This window comes from Acinonyx jubatus, chromosome C1, assembly GCF_027475565.1.
Source record: "Acinonyx jubatus isolate Ajub_Pintada_27869175 chromosome C1, VMU_Ajub_asm_v1.0, whole genome shotgun sequence".
NCBI classification, from domain to species: Eukaryota; Metazoa; Chordata; class Mammalia; order Carnivora; family Felidae; genus Acinonyx; species Acinonyx jubatus.
The window spans coordinates 81,295,769-81,302,248 of NC_069381.1; the positions used below are offsets into that span (position 1 = coordinate 81,295,769).

Here is a 6,480-nt window from a genome sequence, read left to right on the forward strand (position 1 = left end):
TCACATGATCTTTCCTCTGTGTGCACACATCCTTGGTGTCACTTTTGTATGTCCAACTTTCCTCTTACAAGGACACCAGGCAGACTGGATTTAGGACCCACCTCAACATAGCCTCATTTTAACTTAGGTACCTCTATAAAGGCCCTATTTCCAAATGTAGTCACTTAGATACCGGGGATTAGGGCTTCTACACATGATTTGGGGGAGACACAATTCAGCCCATAAGAGCAGCATAGCTTATTAGCCCACCAGACTCATAAATGGCATTTACAAAGGTGAGCAGAAATTTTTGTGGTTTTTATTGGCATAATATTTCTGTAAGGTGAGTCATACAAGGTATGCTCGCCACTTGCCTTTTCAGCCATCAGGACTTGGAAGGTGTAAGATGCACAGTGACTAAATTGGCTCTTTGACCAAGATAGGTACCAAATCTTGCACCAGCTCTCTCTACAAAACAAAACAAAAGAAAAAAACAAAGCAAAACAAAACAAAAACCAAAAACAACAACAAACAAAACAAAACAAAAAAACCCTGAAGCGTTTGGGACAAAAGGTTTTCTGTAAACCTGAGAATGGATTTCCAAGAAAGCTGCCAACACTAATATAAAGGCTTTGCTACCATCCAGCTCTCATTGCTGTGTTTACTCACCATGGTGGAACATTTCCAATCCTGTCAGCTTGTCTTTGATTTTACATTTTTTATAGTAACTTTCTAGCCAAATATCAATGCTGCTCACTATCTTTTAGATGTGCAAAATCAAAAGTTGCACAGTGGTTATGTTTTTATTTTATTTAAGGATTATTTCTATTTTTGGAAATCTTTGACAGCTCTTTTCAGCATGGGGGCTGCAATAAACCTATCGAAACATTGGCTTTTATGGAGAGCAAAACAAGCCGGAGAATTATTTCACCCAACTAACTTGGGAGATAGATTCTTGTTCCCTTCAGCCTCTATAAATCCTATGTATCTCCATTACAGGGTTACCTCAGGAATGGAATTTTGTGTCTTGCTTGCATTTTATAAATTTTGTCTCGAGTATTTCACATAAAACAGAGAAGTATTTTTCATATCTTTTATTTAAAGTCAGGACATCTTCTGGGCCAAAGAGGTGGCTTTTAGCAATGGGGCTGGAACATGATAGTCTGCCCAAAATGGGAGACAAATCTAAAGTGTGCTGAGCTAAGAAACCAGACAGGTTTCAAAAACCTCTTACCATATTTATTTTTATATGTATACTTCATTTTGTGTCCGTTCCCATATGATCTGCCATCAATTACATAGCGGTAATGAAAACCTCCATGTGTTTTACAAGACGGAGGCACAATACAGGCAACTGGGGCCAGTGAAGCTGCCACTTTAGCTTTTTTTTTTCTTATTGCCTGCCCCTGCACACCACTGACTCCTTCCTCTGCCCTGCATTTAAAATGCTTCCATTTGTATATCTCCTCCTTTTCATCTTTTAAAGTTTGCTGGAGAAATGACAGTGTTACGTTTCAAAGTACTTTGGAATCAGACCAGGAATTGAAACCCTGGCTCTGTACTTGGTATGAATTTTCTTGCCTTTTCTCTGCATTAGTTTCCTCAACTTTCAATGAGTGCTAATATGAAGAAAAATGAGTGTATATTTATAAAATAGTTGGTCTAGTGCATGGCTACATCGTATAAGCACTCCATAATTGAAAGCTATTTTTATCTTTCTTATTCTCTCTCTTTTTATTGTTCTTCTTAATTTTGGTTCCCCCTCCTCACCACTGCCTCATCTCCTTTCTGGTCTTTATTACCTAGCCCTCTCTTTCCTCTCCAGTGAGGCAGTTAGTGTATGTATGCCTTTGCCTGTGACCTAATCCAGTGAGTGTCAAACAAGGGGCTGTATTGAGAAGGATTTTTAACTATTCAACTAGTTTACTCAAAAACCGGAAGGAAGCCTTACATTGATCTGTAATAACACTTCCTTGTTTCTTTTCTTTCGGCTCCAATTAAGTCAACTCAGTATAAAGACACTGATTCATGCTTATCAGAAGCTCTAATGAGGAGTTATAAATGTCTTACATTACAAACAGAGAGAACGAGGGGCACCTGGGTGGCTCTGTCGGTTAAGTGTCCGACTCTTGGTTTCTGCTCAGGTCATGATCTCATGGTTCATGAGTTCAAACCCCGCATCTGGCTCTGCACTGGCAGCGCAGAGCCTTCTTGGGATTCCCTCTCTTTCCCTCTCTCACTGCCTCTCCACTGCTCATGCTGTCTTTGTCTCTCTCAAAATAAATAAACTTAACAAAAAAATTTTTTTAAAAAAAAGAATGATTAACTTACAAATACACATTTTCTGGGAGTAACATCTTTCACCGTGTAGAGTCCATGGGGATTGGGGGAGAGAATAAATAAATTAAAGGCTTTGTATTACTCTATTCTCTAACACCAAAGAGGTGTACTTTCACCTGTTCTAAATAATAGTGATATGGACCATGTTAGCATAACTCTTTAATTGAAAGATGCTTTGGTGTTGAGGCTCTCAGCCCTTTCATTGAGGGATACTATAAGAAATTGGCCTATGAATCACATGATTGTATTAATTGTTCAGGAATATTATTGAGGACATTATCTAGTATGTTGTTCAGTATGGCTTCTGTATGAAACCCATGTTACTATTTCATATTAAGATCTAAAAAACTTACAGTCAAATTCAAGTGTCAATTCTATGCACTGAAGTAGTCTTTATAGGCTTGCTAACCATATTATCCATAATCCTGGGGTTTAAAAAGTATTCATATTTGTCTATTTTATAATATTTACCTTAAATCCTCTCTAGAAAAACTAAGAGAATACATTAATAAATAATTCTCATCTCTTCCACTGACTTTTCTAACTTCTTAGCACTCACAGATACCATTTCCTTCAGATGCCATTTCATTCACACACCTTCCTAGGCTCTGTTTATGTCTTGTGTGAGATCAATGACAATAATTTGGGGACATGTATAAAAGTGTGGGAGCTTGTTCTTTCTTCTCTCCTGACCTCTAGCATTTTGCTTGGCTTGCAGATGTTACTCAATGTTATTTGGTAAGAGGAAATCTATAGTAATAACTGGTACCCTCTATATCATACATGACTTTCCCTTGTGATCTTAACTTTGCTAGTGAGGACCCTATTTTTTTCTCTTTTCTATATTTCTATTTCATTTTTTAAGGAATATGGCATATTTTATTTTGGAATAAATGTTGTATGTCACCTTGAGAACACGGACTCCAGATAAAATTCATCCTGAATTGCTCAGTTTGTACCCTACCTGGAAACAGCTAATTATTACAAGCCAAATTATGCGCAGAATGTAGTTGGCTTATGCCACTTCTTAGTTTAGTAATTTACTATAGGTTATTGAAGGTATGTGGTATTTTAATTTTGCAAATTGCTTCAAGGGGATTTTGGTCATTTACCCCTAGCCTTTATTAGGTAAGATACACATGTAACATCATTTTGCAAAGGAGAGTTAAGATATTGATAAAAGATATCATGTGGCTTAGCACACTTTGAAGGTCACGGATCTGGAATAGGACTTCTTGGGTTTGAACTCTAAATTCTTTACTTACTTGTTTGTCACGTGATTTTGAACAAGTAACTTAGTTTTTTGGTACTTTGTTGTTTTTGTTTTTTAGTCTGCATAGTGGGCTTAATAATGGCACTTTTAGTTTAGTTCAGAGCCTGGTGCATAAACAGTATTATTTTGTTGGTGATTTTTAATTTTCAGGATAAAACTGTCAAAACTGGTCTGCCATGAACTGAAACATAATTATACTTAATTGCCCAATTTCCATGTCTCAGGGCCCTTTGTTATCGGGTTCCTCTTTTCCAGAGAAATCTGTCCTTTACTCCAGTATTATACTTGGACACTGGGCAATAAGAAGAAATAGTATACGTATAAAATGAACCTGAAAAAGAAGTTGATGATTTAAATAAATGAGCATTGTTTCTTATAAAACCCAGGAAAGATAAAGAGCCCCACTCAGTTCATTAACCAGTTACTAAATGGTGTTTGTGTTATCCCCATGAATACTAAATGAATTCATTATGATATGTGCTATTACAGTGAATAGCAAATGAATTCATAACGATGGGCTCCATAAAAATATTCCTAATGGGGAAGTTATGCATTATCAAGCTGGTTTCTAGAGTAACTGAGGCTTACATTTAAATGGGGGACATAAATAATACCACGCACAACATTGGTTAGTTGGAGTTATTTGAGTAGGTTCTACAGAACCGAAAACACAGTTCATGTTTTGGTGATGTGTCCATAGCGTCACATGACTCTCAGTTTTTGGTTTCTGTCCTTTATTACTGGTGGCTGATGCCTAATTTTGTCTTGGATTCAAAGAGAAGGATGCGATTATATGCAGCTGGTCAACAGTAAACCTAAGTTTTGTGATGACACAGATCAGGTGAGAAAGTCTTGCAGGGTTTTCAACCTTTCCTGCCCAGAGGCTATATGAAGGAATGGCTGTCACACTTGACCAATCTGCAGCTCAGGTGCTGGCCATAAACTCCAGTGAACCCCCTCATCTGCCCACTTTTTCTCAGCAGAAGAATAAAATAAATTTTAGAATTAATGGCATGAATGGTGTACCCTTGAAGTAATATTTGAATTTTATTGACCATCGTAAATAGATTATGAAGTCATAGCAGCAACAAAAGCACAGATGGTGTCTTATTATAAACCTGCAAACTACGAGCGATGAGCCTGAAGACCACTCAGAGGGCACTTGTGGGCCATCAGTGGTCTAGAAATCACACTACGATAGCCTCTCATCTAAAGGTATAATTAATTTCTTAGGAAAAAAATGACACAGCTTCTTGGTTCATAATAAAATTAAAATACTTCCAGGGCTTAATTTTCAAGAACCAGCAGTTTTACATGTCACCCTAATTTATGATTACATTTGAGCTTATGAGAGTAAAAATTTAGCAAGAAGTGTAAAAAAGTAGAAGAAATAGAAAGTAGAACTTTTCTAATGTAAGCAGTTTAACAATTCAATTAAGTAACATTACTTGCAGCCTACAGTGTGCAAAGCATTGTGTGAGATACATAAATAAGACATTGTTGGTCTTCAAGAAAGTTTGCATATAGTCCATCATGTACACATTTTGGGGCACGGAGATAAACATTTTAATCTAATGCTAGCACAGAGTACTGTACGAGGAGCGCTCCCAGCTCCAAGAGTTCCCCTCCAGATTATGAGGAAATTCTTAAAAATAACTGGATTTGCTAGTGCCTGGGCCCCCTGCCCATGCGAGGGAGACGAAATGGAGTGAGCACAGCACATGTGTTCTCACTCAGAAATCGATCCAATTCTGAGCACAGCTCTTGTAATCCACCAGCTCCTCAGGTTGAAACTACAAGCCAATCTCCTTCTCTTCACTCTCCACAGAATCACTGCCTTGGATAATGTTTCTGCCAACTTGGATGCAGATGTCCCCATGGATGGTCCCAGGCTTGGAGTCCTCAGGGGTGGTCTCCCTGAAGCTCGCTGGACCTGTCTTCACCACTCCCAGAGCATGGCAACCACAGGTCCTGATTGCACGTACTTCACCAGGCTGGCAAAGAGTGGATGGTCTTTCAGATCAATGTATTGTTCCTTGAGAAGGTCTTGAATTAATTTCAGAAGTCTGAATTAATTTCATAGCAATGAAGCGGGATCCCTTTTGCTCAAAACACTTGATGACCTCTCTCCCATGAGGCTGCGCTGGACCCCATCAGGCTTGATGGCAATGAAGGTGTGTTCACTGTTGGCCATGGTGCTGGGGATAGAAAGCCCTCCATCTGCTTGGGTTGCAACTCCATCTGGGGCCACCCCATTAGGTACATATTGAAGCATGATACAAGTTAGACTAGGATAAGACTTGGAACCAACACACATTCATTATGGAACATGAATAGTAGCAAAATGACAGCAAACATTTCTATAGAACTTGCTAGGTGCCATGAACTTTTCTAAGCACTTCACATAAATTAACCCATTAGGCCTCGTAACAAGCCTGTGATGTAGGCACTATTGTTATCCCCAATTTAAATGTGAGGAAACTGAGCCACAGATGGTTAAGTAACTCAGAGATACCTAACTGACCAAGACCTTTTCTTGCTTTCCTTGCATGATAGAGGGTTGTTGCTGAGAAGCAATTGCCCCCTGTGGAGAATTTAGAGGTCGTAGTAGAGCATGGAGCCACAAGATGGAACATGGATTCCTGATACCATGAGAAAATCAGACTTTACAAAAAAAAGAGGGTGGTGTCAAATGCAGAGAGATATAAAATAGAACAATTGGTGAGAAAAACACAAAAAGATACTTGATAATTAGAACACCAATGATATTTTTAAGTAAGTGGTTCGTTGAAGCAGTAACACATGGAAGTGTTTTCCAAACTATACCCAATTAAAGAAAGAATAGGACACCAAAAGCCTGCTCTGCTCCTCTGAGGAGTTTGGCGTTG

At 38.5% G+C, this 6,480-nt stretch overlaps 1 pseudogene; it reads right to left on the minus strand.

Annotated features, from left to right (window-relative positions):
- Nucleotides 1-5,220: 5,220 nt before the first annotated feature.
- On the minus strand, nucleotides 5,221-5,786 carry LOC128312050 (nucleoside diphosphate kinase A-like; annotated as a pseudogene).
- Nucleotides 5,787-6,480: the final 694 nt, after the last annotated feature.